Source organism: Ammodytes marinus (assembly GCF_949987685.1).
Source record: "Ammodytes marinus genome assembly, chromosome: 21".
NCBI classification, from domain to species: Eukaryota; Metazoa; Chordata; class Actinopteri; order Uranoscopiformes; family Ammodytidae; genus Ammodytes; species Ammodytes marinus.
The window spans coordinates 5,273,050-5,299,508 of NC_137225.1; the positions used below are offsets into that span (position 1 = coordinate 5,273,050).

At 41.9% G+C, this 26,459-nt stretch overlaps 1 protein-coding gene across 1 annotated transcript in view; it reads right to left on the minus strand.

The window, feature by feature from the left end:
- The window catches only part of LOC307267833 (uncharacterized protein), a 116,411-nt gene extending 94,304 nt beyond the window's left edge, over positions 1–22,107 (minus strand). The window contains exon 1 of the mRNA XM_080050261.1: positions 22,026–22,107. The gene's annotated coding sequence lies outside the window, so the exon portion shown is untranslated. The remainder of the gene's footprint in view (positions 1–22,025) is intronic.
- Between the last annotated feature and the right edge of the window lie 4,352 nt (positions 22,108–26,459).

A 26,459-nucleotide genomic window follows, 5' to 3' on the forward strand; every position in this document is an offset into this window, starting at 1 on the left:
CCTTAGCAGACATCTTGTGTACGCTGTCAGAGTTATTGGAGTATGTCTAGACTAAGTGCATGCATAAACACTCAATGTAAAGGTACTGTAGGGCAGATGGGAGAAAATGCATCACATGTTCAGAATAGTTGAAATACGTCTCAATCTAATTGTTGTGTTTCCAAACTGGGAGGTATGCCATAATTATCTGGTTTCTAATGACGGACAATGTTAAATCCCTTATCACCATGTTTTACTGTGTTTGTTGAGTTGTCCCCCTGTGTTCAGCTGCCATCGCACTAATCTGACAGAGATGCTATCGTTGGCATTCCTAGAGGGCCATTCAGTCTATTTCACCATGCCACACAATCATAGCACGCACGCACGTGCACACACACACACACACACGGTTTTGTAATCTGTTAATATAAAATAATATATATTGGGCCTATACATGACACATAGTATGATGACTTGTTGCTGTGTTTTAACTTAAATACTTTTAATTCTACAAACTTGAGAGTAAGTTATCAATGACCCACAATGAGAGCAGGTTACAAAGTAAACTACAACAGCAGTAGTGTAGTTTACTGTAAAGTCTTCCCAGCCATGGATTCCATTGCCAGTTTGAACTTCTTAAGCCTTGTATGTTATTCAAAACATCCTCATTCTCTGTGAGATCACACCTAAGCCGTCGGGCCAATTCACAGGCTGTCAACAGCATGTCACTGTTTACAGAGAGCTGCAAAACCTGCAGGACAAGAGGGAATGGCTGCAGACAAGTTAAGCATTTAGGAATAGCTTTAGTTCCATATCCTCCTCACTGATCCCTTTGGAGCAAGTGTCTGCCAATGTTTCATTGATAGGGTTGTAAAGTCATCATGCATTTTTTTTATATGTAGGTGACAGGTTTTCTTATCTCATAATAAATAGTAATAACCCTAAAACACCATATCAGTCTGCTGACACGACACGAACGCACACACGAACACACACACACACACACACAAACACTCACTAGTTTGCATTCAAGCGACATAATCTCTGCACCTCTGACAACACAAACTAACACACACACACACACACACACACACAGACACACACACCTCATTTCAACCCTTCAGCTTACAACTCGGCACATGGCAAAGACACACACACACACACAAACAGTTGGTCATGTTAGAAACTGGTGGCATGCTCACCATCAGGCTCTGCGACTGCGAGTGATGGGCAAAGAAAGAGAGACAGACACAAAGAGAGAGAGAGAGAGAGAGAGAGAGAGAGAGAGAGAGATCCCCACAGGCCTGTGGTTTGTTATTGAATACAGGGAGTGGTCAAAGCCAGAGGGAGGTGGAGGTGTGTGTGTGTGTGTGTGTTTGTGAGGGAGACAGAAAGAAAGAGAGAGAGAGCGAGAGAGAGAGAGAGAGAGAGAGAGAGAGAGAGAGAGAGAGAGAGAATTAGTCTCAGGAGGCGTGCAGGTGCAGCTCAGTCATCATTGGAAGAGTGTGTTCACATTTGTCCTAAACTAGGAACCAGCCTGTTGCATTTTAGCAGCCTTATGTATCTGACAGGGAGTGTTAGCTATAGCATTACTAATGACAGCTGATCTAAATCCAATCAATAAGCTTCCAAAGCAGTGTGACGCAGCAGGATAAAATGTACAGTCACAGTGTAGAATGGGACTGAATGAATGAGAATGTGTTTTGCTGTGCCGATACACATGGGAATGTCAGGGTTGACTGACACACACACACAAGCATAACACAACGGTAGACACAGCAAAAGACAAAGAGTCACACGCAGAAATATGCAAAAGAGAACTGCGCTCTCTCGCTGAACTTTGCTCTCATGTTTCCTATGTTTGCTTGAACCAACACACACACACACACAAACAGACACACACACAAACAGACAGAGGGAAATGTGTTGCTTGATACAATGATCAAATATTCATACTGAGTAAAAGGGGTCACAGGGGAGGGGATGATTTACTTTCCTAAAAGCACTACAGCCTAAAGCAAAATAAATGCTCTTTGGGGATGATTTGTATCGTGTCATCTGCATATCGGCATATTGCTTATGAAGTCATGTTGTGTGGACACATTTAATGCCTTTCTATGGAGGGGGGATTGTTTTCAATAAAGCAAAGTCATGTCCGAGGCACCCATCTGCAACAGAAAGGACCATTAACAGTGACAGGGCTTTTAGCAGAGGGGGTCGAAGGCATTAGGTCATAGTCTGCTGTTCAATCGACCAACACAGTGCTCTTGTGTTCTGAGCCCATAGACACAGAACACATTAGCTCTGTCTGTCTGTCTGTCTGTCTGTCTGTCTGTCTGTCTGTCTGTCTGTCTGTCTGTCTGCTCCATGGCTGTGTGTGGTGGCGGAGCACACAATGAAGTGACATATTCCTCTAGCTTCAAAACCACCTAATTCGCCCATACGCACCAACGGGTTAAATGACAGTTTGAAGATACAATCCATCTCAATTGAAAAGCCGGATGGACAAGGTTATGTGTAAACCAAGACCTGGTGAGGTTTATATGAAATCAATATACTTAATGTGTTACACTTGTCCTGCCCCCGTTTCCTGAGTGTTGTCTATTTTTAAACACAATGTAACCTTCATAAACAGTATAGAAGGAATATTCTATCTGACTATGTTGCTTGTGTGATCAACAACAGTTAAATAAATCACTGATATTATAGAATGTGATAGGATCGTTACGCTGATTTTAAAACAGAATGATCGGTTACATAATATAATACTAACCTCTGATGACGTCAAGATATGTAGTAGGCTTTTGTCAGTCAGGGTATTGTGGAGGCCAATGAACTGCATTATGGGAAATGTAGGCACATAACTCACAGCTCTATAATAAATACAGCAGGTGGATGAACCAAGCCATGAGTCAGTCAATAACCATTGCATAGCCTGGGCAGAGTTTAGATGAGATGCTGTTGGCCAAACAACACTGTGGTCTGTAATATATTAGAGCTGGACACTGATGGATGGGCCATAAAATAGGCTACATGCTAATGTGATCTGTATGTGTTTTTGTCTGGGGCTGAGGCTGCTGCATAGTAATCACTATACGCACCAACACACATGCACACGAGGTGACACATTTAAACCTCCGGATGCAACATCATGAGAGGAGGCTGATGTGATTTGGACCAAAATAGTCTAATGACGCACAGAATAGACACACAGGCCTGGATGTGTAAGTGTGTGTGCATGCACATACACAGGCCATATGTGACTATAGCATGCTAATGAGTGTGTGTGGGCACAGACAGCGAATAGCTATGTAGAAGCTGCTGCTGACAGGTCCATCTTATGCAACTTCAGGAGTGAGTGAATGCGTGTGTGTGTGCATGTGTGATCATTATGTAATAGCGTAGCTCTTATCCAACATATAGTACTGAACCGTATGCATATGCAAGTGAATTATGCAGTGGACTTCTAAGTCTGTAAGGGCTTTCCTGTGTGAGCTTTTAAAGCACTGGCAATGTTTGCTGTCCCAAGAACTGTGTGTGTGTGTGTGTGTGTGTGTGTGTGTGTGTGTGTGTGTGTGTGTGTGTGTGTGTGTGTGTGTGTGTGTGTGTGTGTGTGTGTGTGTGTGTGTGTGTGTGTGTGTGTGTGTGTGTGTGTGTGTGTGTGTGTGTGTGTGCGTGTGTGTGTGCGTGTGCGTGCGTGTGTGCGTGCGTGCGTGCGTGGGAAATGTACGGTACATAGACCTCTGCTTCCCCTATCAGTGGTGATGGTAAGCAGACGAGAGGAGAACAAAAGAGGGCCTCTATTCATCTTCTGATGGGAAGAGATAGATGCTGACGGAGGACAGGAGAGTGAAGGATGAGAAAAAGAGAGATAACAGATAACAATAACAAAGACTGGGTCTATAACTTCCTGTTAAGGAGCTGTGTGGTCATATCTTTACTGCCGGGCGTGATAGCCGCGTGCAGGAGAAAAAACTTTCAATTCTTCAAATTCATTTCAGGAAGTATGTTGCACTCAGCGCAGCTCCATTAAATCTCTCCACACAAACACACACTTTGAGTTTCCTTTCTGTTGGACACAGTGCATACATCTAGGCGCACTTATTTGATAGTAAGGTAAGGTAAGCACAGTAAGAGATACAGTGCTGTGAAAAAGTATTTGCCCCCTTCCTGATTTCTTTTATTTTTTCATATTTGTCACACTTAAACAAATTTTCATTTTAATCAAAGATAACCCGAGTAAATATCAAATGCAGTTTTTAAATTATGATTTAATTTATTAAGTGTAAAAATCTATTCAACCGTACCTTGCCCTGTGTGAAAAAGTAATTGCCCCCCTTTAATAAATCAATCGATTGACCACATATTTTGGAATGTTGAGTTCAATTTAGTGACTACACCCAGGCGTGATTACTGCCAGACCTGTAGAATCTAGAAATCACTTAAATAGAACCTGTCTGACAAAGTGAAGTTGACTAAAAGATCTCAAAAAGCAGCACATGATGCCACGATCAAAAGAAATTCAAGAACAGATGAGAAACAAAGTCATTGTTATCTGTAAGTCTAGAAAGGATTACAAAGCCATTCTAAGGCTTTGGGACTCCAGCGAACCACAGTGAGAGCCATCATTTATGAATGGAGAAAACTTGGAACAGTGGTGAACCTTCCCAGGAGTGACCGGCCTTCCAAAATACCTCCAAGAGCTCATCGACGACTCATCCAGGAGTTAAGAAAAGAACCCAGACTAACATCTAAAGAACTGCAGGCCTCACTTGCATCAGTTAAGATCAGTGTTCATGATTCCACCATAAGAAAGACACTTGGCAAAAATGGCATCCATGAGAGAGTTCCAAGGAGAAAGCTTCTGCTGACCAAAAAGAACACAAAGGCTCGTCTCACATTTGTCAAACAACATCTTGATGATCCCCAAAACCTTTGGATAAATATTCTATGGACTGACGAGTCAAAAGTGGAACTTTTTGGAAGGCCTGGTTCCTGTTAAATCTGGTGTAAAACTAACACAGCGTTCCACCATAAGAACATCATACCAACAGTCAAACATGGTGGTGGTGGTGCAATGGTCTGGGGCTGCTTTGCTGCTTCAGGACCTGGATAGCTTACCATAATTGATGGAACTATGAATTCTGCTCTCTACCAGAACATCATGAAGGAGAATGTCCGGCCATCAGTTCATCACCTCAAGCTCAAGAGAACTTGGGTGATGCAGCAGGACAATGATCCCAAACACACCAGCAAGTTTACCTCTGAATGGCTCAGAAAAAACTAAATAAAATGTTTGGAGTGGCTTAGTCAAAGTCTGGAGTTAAAACTGATTGGGATGCTGTGGCGTGACCTCAAACAGGCAGTTCATGCTTGAAAACCCTCCAATGTGGCCGAATTAAAACAATTCTGCAAAGAAGATAGGGACAAAATTTCACCAGAGCGATGTAGAAGACTCATTGCCAGTGATCACAAACATTTGGTTGCAGTTGTTGCGGCCAAGGGTGGCACAACCAGTTATTAAGTTTAGGGGGCAAATACTTTTTCACGTGGGTGTAATAGATTCTGGTTAACTATTTACATTCAATAAAAAGCATGAAAATTCAAAAGCTGTATTCTGATTTCAATAGAGTTGCCTTTGTCTTAAATTATAAATGTTTTGATGATCTGAAACAAATAAGTGTGACAAACAAGCATAAACAGAAGAATTTAGGAAGGGGTCAAATACTTTTTCACAGCACTGTATATAGTTGGGTGGGAGGGTGGGTTCCGCATGCACCCCATGGATATTTTTTTCTAACTTGTGTTTTGTTACCCTACAAAAAGCGTTAGTGTTTTTACTACACCAACTGTTGTTCCTAAATAGCATTCTTTGTACTGAGGGTCTCGTTTGCTGTTACATGTACAATGTATGATCCTCAGAGGAGAAATTAGACTGTTTCAGAAATATTTAAAAAGTTCCATGTAGCACCTTTAAAATTCAAAAATGAAGTCAGAAAAATATGTTCCTGGGGTTATCCTCTTATCCTCTCAGACGTGATGCTGCTTTGACAAGGCCAGGCAGCTGTGGAGGTAAAGATGCGGTAACACTTTATAATAACTATCCGTTGTAACTCGTTAATGGATCATTAGTAAACTCTTAATTAATGATTATTAATGATTTGTTAAGTGTTTGTTAGCAGTTTGTTAAGGATTTATAACAATGGTAGATAGTTAATAGGTTAATAATTGAATCAGTTCATCTGGGAGGTAATCCGAGATACCGACGAGGCTGAAATAGGCTATAGACTATGTAGTGCATGGGCAACTGAGGGCAGCCCCATTTTCAAATATTTTTAAATAAACTCAATACACACTGTGCATGCCATGGACTTGAACGTGACGTGATCAATTAATCTCGGATTACCTCCCAGATGAACTGATTCAATTATTAAGCTATTAACTATCTACCATTGTTATAAATCCTTAACAAACTGCAAACAAACACTTAACAAATCATTAATAAATCATTAATTAAGAGTTTACTAATAATCTATTAACGAGTTACAACGGATAGTTATTATAAAGTGTTACCAAAGATGCTCATGAAAAGGCCAACGCTCGTGTTGAACTAAAAGTATGATAAATAAAGAGTCCCGTGTCAAACCTGAACTGGCACAGTATTTGCCCATGAATCTGTAAGCTGTAAGCTTAGCCTCCTGGTCTGCTCCTAACAGACAGTGGCTCTTTGATGTTTGGCTCCACTCACAGAGCTCCACTTTAGGTAATGTTAATATGTGCCCTGTGTGTGTGTGTGTGTGTGTGTGTGTGTGTGTGTGTGTGCAGTCCCCTTGATGGAGCTCACAGTGGGCCTGTTTGAGGGCTGAGTGAAAGGGCTAGTGTTTGAGTGTGTGTGTGTGTGTGTGTGTGTGTGTGTGTGTGTGTGTGTGTGTGTGTGTGTGTCCTAATAGAATTATGCAGGACTCTAGGGACATGTTTCTATAATTCTGGACTTGCTGCAGCCCATGAGTGTCCATGTTAGTGAGCAGAGACAGACAGACAGACAGACAGGTAGGGACGTCCACACCGTACATCATGTCCTCCCTATTCTCCTGCTGCTCCCTCTCTCTCCCTTTTGGAAAGGACTGCAGCAGCAGGGTGGCTGAATCAACTCCCTGTATGTCCCAGTGGTCTCGCCTACACACACACACACACACACACACACACACACACACACACACACACACACACACACACACACACACACACACACACACACACACACACACACACACACACACACACACACACACACACACACACACACACACACACACACACACACACACACAGTATTTATGTGGTAAACTATGCCCTATTGTTGCAGAGCGAGGATGAACACATCGTAATGGAATGCAAAGCAGTACGAAAACACACACACACACACACACACACACACACACACACACACACACACATACATACAAACACATACACAGAGAGACACACAGAGGTCAAACTCTAACCCCAAAACAAACAGTGTCACACAGGTAGTGGGCCCACAGTGGAGCCATGTCAGTGAGAAGTGCAGCTGGGTCTTCTGTACTGCAGCAGTCATTCCCTGCCCTGTGACTCATGCACTGGAGCATGAACTTTGAATTCCTCACATTCCTAAAAAGTTGTACACAGCTATCTAGATTCCCATCCCCGCTCCTACTCCTAATATCCTCCAAAACAAAGAGACAGAACGGACATTACATGAGATAGAAGAATACTTAACAGGGGGTGGTGCAGGTTAACCCATGTGGACCATAACAGACAGGCTTATAGAATATCTTAATGGGATAAACAACAACATGGGCCCTGCATAAGGAACGTGGAGGGATGAAGAAAGTCAAAGTCAAAATGATTTCTATAGCACATTTAAAAACAACATCAGTTCACCAAAGCGCTGTAAGAGATACAATACAAAATAACATATAAGATACATGGAAAACAAGTTAGGAGTGTCAAAGTCTCAACTTGTGTTAAAGGCCAATGCAACAAAAGTCAGTCTTCAGCAACGTATTAAACTGTTCAACTTTAGAGGGATCCAGGTTCTATTCATTCACACACAGTCATACTGGTGGTGGTAAACTACGGTAGCAGCCACAGCTGCCCTGGGGCAGACTGACGGAAGCGTGGCTGCCATTCTGCCCCAACGGCCCCTCCGACCACCACCTCAAACATACACCAGTCATACACATTCACACCAGGCAAGGTGGGTCTAGCCCAAGGACAGACCCCAAGATAGATACACCTAGGTCAAAAGTGGATACCTGTGCATGGAATTATAAAGTGTAAAAGGGGGTGCCTTATATGTTAAGGCCCGCCCGCCTATGAAGAAGGACATTGCATATTGCAGGAGGAAGTCATCTACAAGGTTCATCACAGATTGTTTTATTTAAAGATGTGTCACATTAACATATATTTGTATTATCTGTTAAGTTCCTATTTATCAAACAGTGAGTTAAAACAATGGTGATTGAGCAAATGACCCATTATTCAAAGTGTATTTGCTGCTTTGTCCTGTCATACTGTCGGAGGGGCTATCGAAAATGGTATCGAGTATCGAATATTTTTCAGAGAATCGAGTTTGAAAATTCTAGTATCTGGACAACCCTAATTAAAAGTGGAAAGAAAGTTCAAATGTAGTTTTCTTTTTCTTGTCTTCTGGCACCGTTACACTTTTTTAACGGCGTAACAGGCCAGAGCCCTGAGCAAGGGTCAAAGCAGCAGCAGAAGCATGCACACATTGATTTCTCTGGTGGAATATTTCACAGTGTTGGAAAGTATGCTGACTTGCTCACGCATGTAACCTCAACCCAAGCATCTGGCACAGAGGAAGGATCATTCTGCTGTGAGTGTGCTGTAGAAAATCAGACGTTCCACTCCTCACAGCTCTAATGATTTGATGTGTCTGTGTGAGGCGGACTAGACCGTGTGCTTGGTTTATTTAGTGATACCTTTTTATGACACAAGTTGTGTCTTGTGTAGATTTTGCATTTTCACTTTCACTGCAGCAGTTTCAGTTGTTATCTTTCATTTTCATTTTAACAATTGTCTGTCAGTCAAACTCTATGCTTTTCTTTGTATCTTACCCTACCACAATAAAAGAACAACCAGTCTGGAGAATGCTTGTTAAAACAATATGTTTGGGTCAAAATCAGTGAACTGCTAACCTGTATGTACTGTGTGTGCGCTGAGCAAAAAAATAACTAAATAAATACGGGCATGTTGCTGGCTACGTTGGGCCCCCTTTGTTAAACGTACTAGTTTCCAGAGCCTAGGCTTTTTACAAAAACTGATTTGGACAAAAAGCGTTCTTTAAAAAGGTCTTTCCCATGTTATGTGGACTTGGGAAACGACGCTCACGGGGGTAAAAAAAGAAAGCTAATGAGAAATATGGAACTATAAAGTAGTATCAAATGTCAAGTTCAAAAAGCTCTCTCCAGAAGCGGCTTTCACCTCTCTCTCTCTCTCTCTCTCTCTCTCTCTCTCTCTCGGTATAAAACACATCTCCATCCACCTATCCCTCCATCTGTGTGCCATACAGCCCATATAATTCCCCTGGAGAGCTGATTGGCAGCAGGGAAGCCTGTTAGCTGACACACTGGTCCAGCTGTCCTCCTGTCCAGAGGAAGGGATTACAGCGGCCGGTTCACTCTGTATCATCTCACTCTTCCTCTCCGCTCTCCATCCCTCCATCATTTAATTCATTCAATCCGCCGCTGTCACGCAACCAAAGACTCCGCCCTGCCAGCCCTGTCGCACACACACATTACACATCTGTATACTTTTTCACACAGACTAATGCATAAATGAACATGTGTGTGTGTGTGTGTGTGTGTGTGTGTGTGTGTGTGTGTGTGTGTGTGTGTGTGTGTGTGTGTGTGTGTGTGTGTGTGTGTGTGTGTGTGTGTTTATTCGGCTGACTATGACACAGCACTAGGGCTGGCCCGAATGCCATTTTTCAGGTTTTTCCGAGCGAATATTTGAATATTTGTTCCAGAAAAACACACCATCAAAAAAAAAAAAAAAAAAAAAAAACGTTAATAATCCCTATATACTCCCTGGAACCGATTTTGACAGTATCTGCATATTTTGTTGAAGATTTACGCGCTCGGAGGTGAAGTAATGGATGCGCTATGACACTTAGTGATATCCTCCTAAATGAGCAATACTACTACTACTACTACAATATTACTAACTTTTATATCCAAATATAAAATTATTTGATGACATTATATTGCAGTACTAGCTTCTTGCAAAAAAAATTGTTGAAAAAAAAATTGTTAAAAAAAAAAAAAAAAAAAAAACGAAGCTCCGAATACTAATTTTCCGAACGAGTATTCGAATATTCGAATAATTCGGGCCAGCCCTACACAGCACTATAAAATCAGCAAAGGAATTAACCAAATGATGGTTGTTAAAAGGTGAACTTCAATCATTGATTACAAAACAAATCTGCCAATTTATTTGCCAAGTTAATTTGTCCCTCAATTGTATTTGTGACTCATGCTATCAATAGTCTGCACAGTGCACACACACACACGCACACGCACACACACACACACACACACACACACTTAACACAGACAAAGGAAATGGTGTCAAGTCTGGCACTGACTCCAATTGACTAAAATCATTTGTGGATTACATAACTCCACATGTTGAGACTACTGTGGTGCTGAAGGCTTGCCTCCAGACGGTTCCTCCCTCACTCTGACACATTGAGTGTAAAACATGTTAACACATGCTCAAGAATCACTCCATCTGTGTTCAACAGGAGTTCACACGTCTAATTCTTTTTTAATCGCTGGATTTTACGGTTGATTTCAACGTACGAGTCACAATCTGTGGACCCTCTCATGAATGCAGGAGGTAAGATTGTCTGGTCCTCTTCAGCTTGGGTGAACTTTGACCTGGAGATTTGGGTCCTCTGACCAATAGCAGTTGGTCTTGACAGCACTGACCTTTGCTGAGAGCTGCAGAGTCCACATTGAAGGAAGCTATTGTATAGTGTGTAGCTGTGTTCTATCAGCCACTTTTAGTAAGGCCCCCGTCTGCCAGAGAGTACCATGCTGCACCAGAGAGAAAGTTAACGGTGCTGCAAATACACCTATTCATTATCTATGAACAATGTTATGTTATTTGGCATGCTAACAAGATGCTAACTGATGGTTAGCCAACAGAAGCAGGCTTCTTGTATCTTCAACAAAAGTCAAATAAAGGGCGGTGAGGGTTTGGGGGGTACATTGCAGATAAGAATGAAAGAAGCCCAGGGTGAATAACACTAATATGTTCCTGTCTGGCTGCTTTGTTAGTGGTTAACCATCAGGCTAACCTGCCCAGTCTTCAGCTTCTAAAACCAATATGTGACTGGGTTTTTATGTTCCATTTAAGAAAATAATTGTTCTAGATCAAGTTGTCACTTGGGAACCTCAAACCAAGACCAGCAAAGGTACTGTGTATGGTGCATCCTATCTACTGTCACACAAAGTTTCTTTATGTCACCTCTCAAATGTTTATTTACAGTAAAGCCAGAGATCTGAGATATCTTAACACCAGTTTATAAAATGTGCTAAAACTAGAAAAAGAAAAAAAAGAAAATGAACAAAAAACAATGAAATGGTTTAGGTCATGTATTTTAAAAAAGCATCCAAAGTGAGGATTTTCTTGCTACTTTTGCAATTGGAAATGTTCCTGGACATACAGTAGACTCAACAATGTCAGTGTTTCCCCTACCATTATACAGGCCTGGCGGGCCCGCCAGGCCAACGGGACCCCCCGCCAGGCCAACAGCTGCCCAAAAAAAAAAAAAAAAAAAAAATTAAAAAAAAAAAAAAAAAAAAAAAAATTATTATTTTTTTTGTCTGCGCTACGCCGCGCGATGCACGTGTGCATTCGGAGCGCACATGTCAAACAGGGAAACATGACGAGAAAGAACCTTCCTTTATAGGTCCATGGTATAGGCTACACTGGAGATATTTAGGACTCAGTAACAGGGAGTTGAACAGGAAAAAGTGATGAGCAAAACTTAGAAAGTTAAAGTCGCTACGTCGCCATGGCAACCAATCTGTATCAACAGCTGAGACAGCGCAGCAAGTTATCTTGAAAACAGCAGGCTATAGTAGCCCTACAAGCTTTATTTTTTGGTATTTTCAATGCTACTTTATTTTTATGTTTTAAATTGAGAACTAGGCTACATGAAATATAATGGGTCGGAATACAAAATGTTGCTTATTTTGCACACATTTTGATTGATAGGCTAATCATGATGTGTAGCCTAGGTTAATTCATTTATTTTAAATGAATATTTGATAAATTAAAGAAAATGTTTCATGATCCAGATTATTCCAGAAATTAATACTAGACAGGATATACCTGTCTATATTAGGTCTTCGTGTTTATTGTATTTTATTTTCATATCTGTGTTTTTCTTCAATAGTTTATATGGCTTGTTTCTCCAAATTATTCCATAAAATTGTTTTAGGCAGGACATATGACAGCTGTTTACAGAGCAAAAAAAATAAAATCAGATTTAGCTTCTCAAAGTGCACCAGTTTGATGCATTTAACTTAAAAAAGGTAAAGGTTTTCTTCCGCAGGGGCATGCCCCAAGACCCCACTAGAAGGTCCATTCTCCCCCAGCAGTCTCAAAAAATCCTGAGGGAAACACAAAATGTACAAACGTACCGAATGTGAAGGCATAACCCTATGCCCTGATTTGTAGCGGGCTGTCAAAAGAGGCTCATCCATAATACAGTTAGTTTTGGTCAATTTCTACTACAAATTTGGTATGCACGCCGCGCGCATACTCTTTATCAGCTTTTACCACCGGGCCTAAGAACAATTCTAGGGGAAACACTGAATGTATTGATTGTTTTAAAAAAAAGAGCATTTGTTTCAGCACTAGATTGCTTTGGTATCCACTTAGCAATAAAAGCTTTGGATTTTTCAACAACATGTAATGGCTTCGATATCGACTTGACATTACATCAATTAATCAGTGATGAATATTTCACTGAGGCTAAATGTGTTTGGGGATTTCAGACAGCATAGACTGAATGAACAAGCCCAGGCAACATTAGTACAAAAACTAACAAAAAAAACTTTGTCGGAGCATAAACTCCTGACAGAGACCATTGTTTTGGTTTTGGACAGAACTGAACAGGCCACAGCACAACTAAACTCTTCTGACCATTTGTTGAACCCGGAGTTCTTCCGTCAACAGACTTGGCTTGAACAACTCCCTCAGAACATAAATACATTCTTACTAATTACACACCTCTGAGAGAAGACAGAGGTTTGCTGCTATCAGGGGCGTTGGCACAACACCAGTCCAATCACAGCCAGTCCGCTGCCTGGGGAATTAAAAGCTGCTGTGTAATGCAGTCATCGACCATGAATGACCAATGGTTTACAGGCACATTGATTATGCATTTAGCCACATACAATGTCCCACAGTCCCACTGCAAGTGAAATGTTCATGGAGAGCATTACCGGCAATACCGGAGCTATTTTGCCACACAGCAGTATTGATCCCTCCACATTATGAATGCCCTTCCTGCTGTCAAGCTATCTGGTGCATATGGCCTCACTAATTACATAATGACATGGCAGTCAATAATAGGTCGTATACAATTAACGGGCTATGGCACACAGTGAGAACATGCTTAATTAATCTAACAGCGATGGGGGGATATCATTGAATACGACATGTGTTTATTTTTCTCTTCTTTGGGATACAGTGCGATGTTATTGTAAGCTAAATCAAAATATTCAAATTGATGTTCGCTGCAATGACCCATGTCTTTCCTTTTACACAGAACCAAAATATGCACAACACACATTCCAACATTTATTATTTTTAAATTACAATTGACTCGAAAATCATCCTTTTGTACAACCAAATGTATTGTATGACGTGCGCAATTACATGTGCAAACATATGGTCATATCACCACTGATGATGATGCTAAAGTGCTACTGACAGTGTAGTTAATTAGGCAGAAAAACCTCCCAGGCATGCATGACCGATACAACAGAGGGCCCAAATTCAGACAGACATTGGCCTTGTGTTAAAAAAAAAACAGCTTCCCCCCTAATTCATTTCAATGGGACCATTATGTTGATGCAAAGAGGGGTGGGGTGGGGGGGGAGGGGTGAGCCAGGTTTCGGCCAGCAAAGCACATACAACTTACTGGGCAAACCTGAGGAAGCACCATTATGTAAGGGTAAATAATAACGCCGTCCTTGTCCCAGACTTGACTGCCCTCAGCAGCAGCATTGTATTGTATCGTTTGGCAGCGCTGGTACAAATGGATGATGGATTTCCTCTGCTTCCTGATTACCTAGACTGCCTGTTCTGAAGCCGCCCACTGCTAAACTCTGAAGAGAGAGAGTCCTGATACAGTGAGGACGACCCGGACCGTGGAGCATGGGATCAGCTTTCAATCCTGACTCTTCCTTGACCGGGGGATAACTCTCCCAAATTAGCTTCAACATAAGAGGGTCACGTCATTCCAAAAGGGTACTCTCTCTGACATGTTACAAGATGACGTAGGACTCCCAGTCATGGTGGGTAGACGTAACGAGCAAAGAATGAAACCTCCATCAGGTCATCCATCCGTTTGGTGTGGGGTGGAGAGCAAGACGGCAGCGAGTCAATGGCTCTCAGTTCCAGTCAATTGACATTCCACCGGCCGAGAAGAATTCAGGATCTCCCCCGAACTGAGTAACTCTAGGAACCTGTCTGATCGCTTTAATACTTCCTCCCTTCCTTCCCAACCCTCCTACTATGGTCACTGATCCCTGACTCAACCCTTCCTCCCTATGTCTCCTTCCCATTTGGAGGTTTATTCTTACTCTGATGAACGTGACAAGTTTCCTTCTATTTCTTTGCCGCATAAGATGAACACCACAATCAGTGATGTCAATGTGTGCATTGCTTTGAGGTTTATCATTGAAAGCATACAAGTACCGCAGCCATAAGAGCCCACTTATCTCTAGAGACTGTCAGCCTCCGTAAATATAGTATATTTACTCATATAAATCTGACAATGATCATTCCAATTTTATGGAGCTTCCATAAAAGTTACACATTGAACATGCACGTTGTCCAATCATTTTAGTCCTTTCACTTTAGAGTGAAACTTCAAGTCTTTTCGGTGCCTTTCATCGTCCTGTACCTGTCTAATCACATTCTTGCAATAAAAAAACCTATTAAAGAGGTGAGAGCTCCACTGTTGTCTCAATGCAATGTTTTGTTAAAGCTTTCTTCAATATCCAAGGTCTGGAAAAAAATATCTTGAAATGGGCTTCATAACATATTAAAACTAAAATATTTCAAAAAGGTAAAGAGCATTAAGCTTCATATAGCATCAGGTGTGTGATCATCCTTCAATGCTCAAATGTACACAGTAAAATTGTGATCAAACAAGCGATTCCCTCAGATGAATCAAAGAGCTTATATACTAATCGTATAGACTTTTGCCATACATGTGTAGTTATGTGTTATATAAAGAGATTATTTACATCAGTGGTGTGCCAACCTAACATCTCCTCTTCAGTCCCTGACTTCATAGTGAACGGGATATCCTTTTATGAAAGATTATGAGCCTACGTTAAATGAAATTCTTCTCACCTTTGCAACTGCCTCATACTGCTTATCAAATGGGGTTAAAAACCAATGGTCTGGGGGCGCCCTTGCTCAGTTGGTAGGGCGTGCCCCCCCCCCCCCCCCCCCGGGCCGGGCCCAGCAGCAGACCGATTACCGCCCGCGGTCGTTCTCTGCATGTCACTCCCCTCTCTGCTCCATTTCACCTCTGTCTCTCTGCACTATCAATAAAGCATAAAAATGCCCAAAAACAATATCTAAAAAATAAAAATAAAAACAATTGTCTGTTATTAGTATAATAATATTATATGTATAAAGCTTAGCATGAAAACTGTCCAGTACCGACACTGACTGAGCTTTGGTCTCAGTCTTCTATAGGTTTTCGAACGACAACATTGTCTTTAACATTTTAAACATTGCACATTCCTTATTGTATTTCTTTAAGTAATGTAACAATCAGTATTGCTTGGTATCTGTGTCACTCAAAGTTTGAAGATAGACCTGGCTGGATGTGGACCCCTGGTTCATCTCATTGGCTTAAATATGATAGTCACATTTACTGACACATGGATGATCACTTGTGTATCTGTATTGCACTGGAACTAACTACCGTAGTCCATGGATCTGCACGCTTGCTGTGGTTCCCACACAGATGTTGAAGTGGTGGCTCCCAAGCAAAGGTCAGCAGAAAAATACAAGAAGTTCAATGAAATTCATTCAAATACCGTACAATGTTGTTGACACGCACTAGTAGTACACGAAGTGTTTTTGATAGAGAACTGTGTGGGTGTGGCTGCATGGACACAAGTGTTGAATACATTCTGTGTAATGCCCTACTGAAGCAGACAGACATGTCCAAGTGTCCCTGGGCAAGACACCGAACCCTAAATTGCTCCCGATAGTTAGCTTGCAGCCTGCGTGGTAGCTGCTGCTATCGGTGTATGAATGTGTGCTCCAGTTGTAAGTCGCTTTGGATAAAAGCGTCTGCTAAATGACATGTAATGTAATGTAATGACTGTGCCAGCTGCTAAGTTAACATGCTTTTTCAAGGCAGTGTGCTGTGTTCTCTTTCACTTTTGAGGGTCCAGAAACAAAGTATACTTTTCAAGGTTAATGTCTTCCATTAGATTTTGGCAATCACGCTTAATAAATCATTTATCCAATTTGTCCAGAGGGAATTTGTTACACAACTGGTCGTCTGGGTCACACCATGTATTCAGCTTTCCTGAATGGTATTAATGTAATTTGTTTAGTTGGACTTTGGACAGAATCGAGGTTGGTTTCAGTTTGGTTGTTTGTTGCGGTGGCTCCAAGGTTCAGCAGCAAGCTAATGTTCAGACTGATCTCACCTTTTGCAGTGTGGAACACTGATAGTCATAAGATAGTCCACTTCTTGAGTGCTTCCTTGGATTGCACCAGATGCAAGAATGATACATTGTTTCATTCCTGAACTGCTCTACAATTTGTCAGAATGTTCATACAGCAAAACAACAGACAACAGCCCCATAAGTCATAACACAGCTGGCTATGGGAACTCAATATGCAGTGCTTGCTGCAGTAGGGTCAGATCGCATCCATTCACGTTCTCACCACAAACAAACCACACCAGACTGCGTTTGGAACCCAGACCACCTCCTCAACAAGGTCTCGGTACACTTGTTTGGTCCGCTTATGGTGCGCACCAGAATACCACTGCTGCTTTCTCACCGGCCAGAACGAACCGCAGCAAAGGCGGAAACAAACCCTACTTTCAATCAAACCAAACACGGCAGTTGTGAAAGCGCCCTCAGAGCAACACGACAGTCTCACAATACAGAAAAAAACACAATGACAATCAAAGTGAATGGTGTGGCATTCAATTAAGTTTAACATGGTCAATAACATGTATTGCTCAAAATAAGAGCCTCTGGTAGGAAAATACCTCTTCACTTTGACTGGAAGTATCTGAAGAAAATGCATGTGTGTTTCACTTCTCTTCCATCTCTGCATGTTGTGAACCTTCACACAGAGAAATTGGAGCGGTTTGAGGCCAACGCCTGAGACCCCGGCCTGCTGACCAGCATCGCCCTCAGGCCTAATACCTGATCACTTTGGCAGAGGGCTTACAGCAACGGGACAATTTACAGAGATGTGACTGGATCAGGTCCATGATGAATTGAGGGCCTTAGATCAGTCCCACCTCTTAGTTCCCCAATCTGTAATCTGGCCGGGCGAGGATTGGAGAGAGTAATCTGGATAGAGGGAGGCAGGGAGGGAGAGAGGGACAATCCTCTCCGCTGCCATTCCTCTCTCTATCACCAGGGTCTGTGAACGTACAATCACATCCCAGGGCACAGGTGACAACACTGGGTTTTTAGATGAGAGATCATGTGCATGTCTGCCTGGCCACTGTGTGTGCCAGGCAGGGCTTGAAATAAATAAATAATTCAAATCAAATGTATTGGTGAGAGTGAGTGTTATTGTGGTGCAGTCATGTGTGTGGCCCATGCTACATGTGTGTGTTGTTAGTTAGCGTTAAAATTCCCTCATGTGCCCAGTTTGAGTGTACAGTCGGATTAAAATAACTTAATTAACGCAATGTCTCCATACTTCATTCTAGTTAGCTTAGCCGAGCACAAAACAAGGACACTTGCTAAGAAACCAGTGCGCTCCAAACTACAGTTCAGCCCTAGAAGCTGACGGATAACAGAACTCCTGAGAGTGATGTAGGCCTACCCATAATTTTTCAGATAAATGACCTGTTAACGCTATAGGACAGCCTCTGAGGAGTAAAGAATGGCAAGTTCCATAGTGATGTGTTCAAGTGCTGTTGGTTTAAATGACAATTTGGCGGAGATAGCTCATCGTGATTACTTCAATGTGATCTCGTAAAAAGAAGTGTTAGGAGAGAAACTAAAACAAAAGGCTACAGCTGCTGCTGAAGTAGTAGAAGAAAAAAATGTATAAAACGACCAACGCAATTACGCAAAGGTAATACCGTGTATCGGGGTATCATTTGAGGACGATTTTAAAGCTAGCAAAACTTTGATAGCCTATTGCCCAACCATATAGTCTTGTTTGTTTAATACGCTATGTAAAAAGGTATTCCTTTTGAAATTATTAAGGTCATTGACTTATTTTTTTTATCAATAAATAGTTCATTAACCATTGTTTGACTAATGTATTACTGAACCCGCCCACCACACGTCACGCCTTCACCCTCTGCGCCACCTGACCACCTGACCACCTGACCACCGCAAGTCAATTCTCAACCTGTGGGAAACACTGCTCAATCACAATGGAAAACTTAGTGAAACATGTGGATAGATTGTTGTTAGCAGTTTTGGGTGAAGCATTCAGGGCTGGTTAATAATCTCATGTTATCGTTGAAGCATATTTCGGCTGAATCAAATGGTGATAACAATGTGATGTCACGATGTGGATTCTGAGCAGGCTGCAGCAGGTAGAAAGTCATACAGAGCTTTGTTTCTCAGGTGATGCATAGTATTTATGAGCTTCCGACCACATCTCATCATCGGCAGAACACCGATGATGAACGTTACCCAGTTGTAATAACCAAACATCATAAGTGAGTTATTGCGACTGAAGGAGCATCAGATGCAGACGAAAAGCTCTGGATAAAGACATTTAAAAAAGGAGCTTGGGTTGGGGATCTAATCCAAGCAAACTATCATTTCACAGCTCAGGGAAATTCACTTACAGTCCCCGGCGTCAATTCTGAATACTGTACAATAGGATTGTTCATACAATGTCATCATCAGAAAAAAATATATATACAAATCCAGTGTTTCCCCCAGCGCTTTATAGCTAAGGCGGCCGCCTTAGCAACGCCAGCCTCCCGCCTTGACTACCAACCGACCCCCCCAAAAAAAAAAAAAAAAAAAAAAAAAAAATTTAATTTAATTTTTTTTTTTTTTTTTTTTCGTGCTGCACAATTAATGTAATAGCAAGCGCGATGTGTGTGTTGTGCATGGTCATAACTGCGCGAAAGGCCGCGATTTGCGGTAAAAAGCATGTGTCTCCAAGCGTTTCTCTATCAGCTGCTCTGTGTCTGCGGCTTTGCGCGCGCGACCGTACCGCACCGCGTGCGACTACGGCATGCACGCGGGAGAGTTAAACGAGCAGAAGCAAACCGAGATTTAACTGGTGGCGATAATAAACGCAGTGCAGTTCTATGGGGATATTTAGCTGAACAGAAAGAAGTGCTCTGCAAAGCTAGGACAGTTTAAGACTCCACATCACTGTGGCAACACAACCTTTCTATCAGCTAGGACAGCGCAGAGAAAAGTTTGATGAATGCATGAGAGTCAGAGCCGGCCCGAGGCATAAGCGAACTAAGCGGTCGCTTAGGGCCCCCGACCGCCAGGGGGGCCCCCTCAAAAAAAAAAAAAAAAACATTTTTATTTTATTTTTTTTTTGTTTCTGTGTTTGATATTAACATCATATTATGCAAATGTGAGTTAACATACAAAAAAAAAGAATACAATTTTTTGGTCTAGATAATTAATAGCCTAAAAATGTAATCAGTTCATCTGGGAGGTAATCCGAATCGGATCATGTCACGTTCACATCCATGCACAGTGTGTATTGAGTTTATTTAAAAACAATTGGAAATGGGGCTGCCCTCAGTTGCTCATGCACTGTGTATAGTCTATAGCCTATTTCAGCCTCGTCTGTGGAAAAAAAGATACAGTAGCTGGACAACAGAGTTCTTCTGCTTCGTTCCTCACACTGAATTTAAATGCATTCATTATATTACAGAGCAATATGTCCCGTTAAAGAAAAAGAGCTTCAAGCCCAACCCAGAGGACCCTCCATAATATTTGATTTTATATTAATATTTGTATGGAAAATCCATGTGTCCTTCAATAGCTTCTAATTCATCTGACCAGTGTATCCAAATTATTTGTTCACACAAAATTTCTCAGATTCAGCCTCTTAATTTTTCTCTCAAAGTGCACCAGATTCATGCATTTCACTTTAAAAAGGTTAAAAAAAATCTCCCGGGGGGGCACACCCCTGGACCCCCCTAGGAAGGTCGGAATCTCGGCTGTCTAACATTTTCACACAGCTGCACAGTGGAGGCACTAGCGGAAAACACTGGGTGTGTGAATAATATTTAGCAAAGATCTATAGTTTCAGCAGCGCTAACATTGGACTGAAGGCTTGGGCCGGCTCTGAATGTATGGTCCATTATTTGTATTTAGTGTGTCTGTATAGTATTGCACCAAAACAGTAGAAGTTTTCTTTAATTGTGCTTTGTACTGTCTGCACGTTTACACATAATTTGTACCTGCACATAGCAAACAAAATTGCACAACTGTAAGGTCAGTGTCTGTTTTATTTCTTTACGGCGCATTGGCATCTTTGAGCAAAATACCCCTAAAATTGTCGCCGCGGCGCGTTGCGCCGCGCCTCCCCTGACACGGGGCAGTGACCACCTTGACTAAGACATTTTCTGGGGGAAACACTGAAATCTTGTATTTAAGATTCCAACGAGTCCTATTTACCATCCAGCCTTAACACCACCACATACTTGCTCCTTAATGTATCTTTGACTGTGAACACTTATTAGTGGGGCGGACAGAGAAGGACTGACTCAGACTGCTCTTTAAGTAGGCGATCACCAGCATTTCAAGCTATACCAGACAAGCCGATAATAACTAAAACTGTTAAAACAATGTATTACTACTGACACATCCATTTAAGGGGATGCTGTGTTCTATGAAGGAAGTCAATGTATGCACAGGGTCAAGCATAAACACAGTAGCCTACAACACAAGAAGATAGCTTCCTATCCTACACACAGCTAACGTTTGAGTATGCCTCAAAAACTGAATGAATGGAAAGATCTAACGCGCGCGCGAGAGAGAGACACACACACACACTAGCTTGCATAACTTTGCTCCAGTCTACTGTGACAGTGCAACTTCGCCCTGGTCACCCATGCTGCCTCAATACTATCGGGAACATCTAGGCTACCATTCAGTTGCACGTGAACCTCTCACCTCTGTTGTAAATAAGACAGGAAAGTGAAAGTTAGCCTTTCAGTGGGAGTTGGCAATGAGATGTTCAAGAAAGCTGAAAAAGCAACTGCCCGAGGCTAATTCATTATGTAGGCTACATACGGGAGTAATAGGCCTATTGATAGGCCTATTACGTATTCATCCCACTGTTTTATTCGAAAGAGAACGTGTCCGAGGAGCACCTGAAGGCAGCATTATCCCACACCAGTACACCGTCGCTCACTGTGATGCGTGCTGAGATCACTCATCCAAAATCACCGTCACTTCACTAACTACAAAGACTCAGAACGTCCGCACGCGGACCCCGCGCGCAGCGCAAACAGTGCACGTGCCCACAGCACATAGACTTGAACGCCATGTAAACATTTCAGCTCGACTCACCGTTAGTTGTCTGCTTTTTGGACAGTTTTATCGGGAGTCTCCGAGCGTCGCTGTCACTGCTACGATCCGCCCACCCGTGTGTGCTCTCCGCTGGCTGCAGACTAACTTGCTCCTGCCACCCCCTTGAAGCCCTCCTCCAATCACGGCTCGAGCTTGGTGACCGACTCTCACTTCATCCAATGACATCAACGCCAATCTCTGAGAGACGGTGATATTGTCCAACCACGGCCCCCGAACCCTGGACAAGGCCCTTCGTCGTCACCAAATGCACTTTTGACAGACAGCCTTTACATACAATGGACACGTTTGATTCCTTTTACGGGACGTTGTCGGTCCAATCGCCGGGGGGAAACGGTCTCTGGATACGGCCACGGCCCAGGAAGACGCCCTGAAACCGCCCAGATCAGTGGAATGTCACCGGGATGACAGGAGTTAGTTATTATAGAAAGTACAGAGACTCTGGCCAGAACCTACAAGCAGTAGGCCTACGAGGAGACAGGAGTCCATTTGTTACAGAGGTTAATAGCCTACTTAAACAATAATTCATTTAGCATTTTTCTTGAATTCAAACACTCGTCGCTGGATGTTTCAAACATTTCAAGACAATACTGAGTCATGTTTAAACATTATATCAGGCTATATAGGCTAGTATATGGCCTAGGGTAGGCCTACTTTTTAAATGATTCTGAATTAATTACGGAGGATAAACCAGAAACATGACTAATAGCCTTTATGCATGTCCAGTTTAAGACTAACTACTCTCACAATATATCGCCAAGCCTATAGGCCTATGCTAGTTTTCCAACGGTGAAATCATTCTCTACATGAAGAACCTGGGTGGACGAATGAAGAGCCCTAACTCTCTAACCCTCAGTCCAACCACACACATAAAGGCCTTTAGCATAGGTTTATAGTGACACCTAGTGACAGAAATGGCAAACGTCAGTTCAACGCTTTTGTGAGACCCCAACGGTCTGAGATATTACATCAGCAGGATAGATATAGGCCTAATAACTTAAACATAGCCTAGCAAGTCTACGCATTTGCTGCGTTGAAAGTGATTGAGGATAAACAAATAAGCATACAGTGCAGTAGGCCTATTCTTAAACCTGCATTTTGTCTGAAAAGCCCATTTAAGTTATAACAGCCAGGCACAGGCAGATCACTTGTTCTCTAACCCTTTTCAATTCTTATTAATTGAAGAAGACATATGATATTTGATTTAATTTCCAATTCAATCAAACAATAACCTCTGAGGCTGAGATATGACTTAAGCAAATACGAGTATGGATTTTTGGATGGCATTATTATTAGCGGGGAAAAAAGAAGGGGAAAAAAAACATCCAAACCAAATAGGCATTTTATAGCTGGGGGGCCAATTCCCTATACCTTTCCCTAATGGTAAATCCGCCTCTGCAAAGGGGCCCATAAGCCCCATGCTATATGCTTCTTATTATATAGCCAAAGAAAGCCTCTGTTTGAAGGTACTGTGTAGTAAAATGCATCACAGGTTTCCTCCATCCTTTCATGTGGTGTAGGCTATTGTATTGTGTATTGAGCTTCAGTGTTCATCTACTGTGGCTGGAAGCTTTGATTTGAACATTACTCTTCATCCCCATTGACAGCAGGACTTAATATTTGGCATCTTTCCACTTACCCTGTGCTTACTGCTATGTTTACTGTTATGATGATCAGGCCGCTGCAAATTCATTGTATGTGTGAACATGTTGTGATTCTCCAAAAGCCCTCCATAAAAATGACTGCTAGTCTTGTGGGGTGAGTGGGCACAAGTAAGGGAAGGTGTTGGGGATTTATGGTTAAAAATGTTTCTTAAAGGAGACCTAAGTGATATGGTCCTTTTCGCTAACTTCCTGTCAGTGACTGCAGTTAGCAGTCCCCTCCCTCGTCCCTACGTCACAACCACATGAACACACAGCAGTCTTCGTCAGATAGTAACGCGATGGAGAGCAGTGAGTCATCGTTCACGGGAACAAAGATACGCCTCTTTATAGCGTTCTGTCTCCTGATTGGATAAAACGAGCGGAATACTAAAAATTTCAACTGGCAATTACTGCGAAGCTGAATGACTCGGCGACCTGTGTTATGAACTGGGCATACTGTTTAAGTGATTGATGTATGAATATAGAGAGATTTAACATGTGTATTAACAAAGAATATATCACTTACACTCTCCTTTAAATGTTGACTGTTGTTGGATCCAGGAGGTACAGTATATTTGAGGAGCTGTAGCCATTCTATTCTGCAAAACATTCTATGGGTCTGTTTAGGGATATTGGGGAAAAAAAGTTGCTAGTGTATAATATTTTATTCTTCAATGTGGTTTTGAAAGGCTAATGTGCTTTCACAGCAGTGACACAGAGGCCGAGAGAAAGCAAGGATTGTTCTTTGGAATTAAAAAGAAAAAAAAAACATATTTCCAGTTACACGTTCCAATTCTTCACTGAACCTAGAGAGGGAAGGTTGATACACGTTTTACAATCAGTCCTGACAGCACGTTTTTGCTTTCAAAGAGGTTTATTGAAAGAAATATTTTTTCAAATTTTATAAAGTTCAACCATTGATAATGCCATCACACAATCAGAACCTGGAGCTTCACCATGTTGACCTCGGACTCTCCAAACAGTTGATATGAACAGTGTATTATGAGCAGCACTCCATGGGCCAGCCCAGTATTAGAAACCATGTGGCTGAATGAACAACCTGAGACTGCCATGGAGTGGAGCTATTTGTCTAAAACCTTTGTTATGCGTTCTTTGGGACATAATAACACAACATGTCTGCATGATGTGTTGAAGATACAGTATGTCACTGCTAACACATCTTAACAAGCCCACGCACTGAAAGGATGGTAAGACAAACTGCTCTCAGACCTGTTGATAATATCTATTTTTTCAGAGTGTAGCCCTCCCCCAGTCAGGGGAGAGCAGGAGTTTGTAATAATATAGGCCCACTTGATTTCACTTTTCCAGGCAAGAGTGGAGAAACAACCACGGATAAGTTCATTCAAGCGTTTAATCAATTTAATCTGGGAAAGCGTTTAACAGTTCTGCCCAGGACTGCCACACATGCATCACTCCGTTACAGTGCTTTGCAACCAAAGGATACAAATATACAATTTAATATTGTATCATCTAGGATCACTATATTTGCAGCTATTCAGTACCACCTGTACTTCCATCACCTGGAAGTAGAATGTATATATATATATTTATATAAATATGACTCTCCCATAACCAGGAAGAATTCAGTGTTTCACTCTACACACAGTTTGCAAGCATACAGCAAAAAAGATCAGCTGCCCTGCACGTCACACCCCTCTCATCGCCTGGATGATTTCTAGTGCAGCATGCAAAGTAGAAATGTGCACAATGTTAAAAGTTGTTAGCTTCCGTCATCCTAACCTTATTTAACCAACCCACAGCTTTCATTGTATCCGTCCTCACCATGGACTGCTTTATTCACATCTCTTTTCTTTTTACTTCTATAAGGTGATGACTTCAATAAGAAATTAGAGCAGACTTTTTATTGATTTAGTATATTTTCCTCTATAGTATTCTGCATTTCAAAGCATGCCAAAGAAAAGAAAAAAAAAACTAAAGTCAGTTTTTCTGCATAGTGCTGGCTATACAAGTGCCAAAGTAGTTCGCATCCATTTTCCACAAGTTGTAGAAGTTGGTATGTACAGGCGAGTGACAGAACAGATCCAGTGTTGCGGTACCAAAACCCCTCCCCTCCCCTCCTCTCCCATCCCCCCTAACCAAGTGCTCAAAATATCTACAAATACAAGTCTGTCGGAAACTCAGAAAAAGTTGAACGGTGCTGAGAAAAAGCTCAGCAGTATGGAAGAGCTATTAGGGAGGGGTGTGTGTGTGCACGCGTGCATGTTTATGTGTTTTATGTGTGTGTGTGTGTGTGTGTGTAGGAAAGTGTATGTGTGTCCAAATGCAAAGGGGAAAAAGCTCTGAGTACAAACACCCCCCCCCCCCCGAGGATTTATTTGATTTTTTTCCTTTCCTAAGTGCAACCTCTAACTGTTATAATATGCAGTATGCATTACAGCAATGATTTCTCTAGCATGGAATATCCCACTATAGGTTCTACTGTCACATACAAGGTCAAATAAGAAGAGTCGACGAGACAACCACACATTCTAGGTTTGAGGTCATAGTTCTGAATGTAAAGGTACAGTTCAGGTGGCTATAGGTGACTGGTATTGAACACTGAGAACACTCTGGTTGTACAGTATGTGAGATCACTTACTGCACTGAAGAAAAAAAAAGATTCAATGGGAATATGTAGTCAAATATTTCTCTGTCGTCCTGGCTAGCGCAGGTAGGGGTCACTGTTTGAACTGCAGAATGTTTACCAAAAAGGATTGATAGCAACTTAGTACCAAGCTGTCAGACAGTTCAT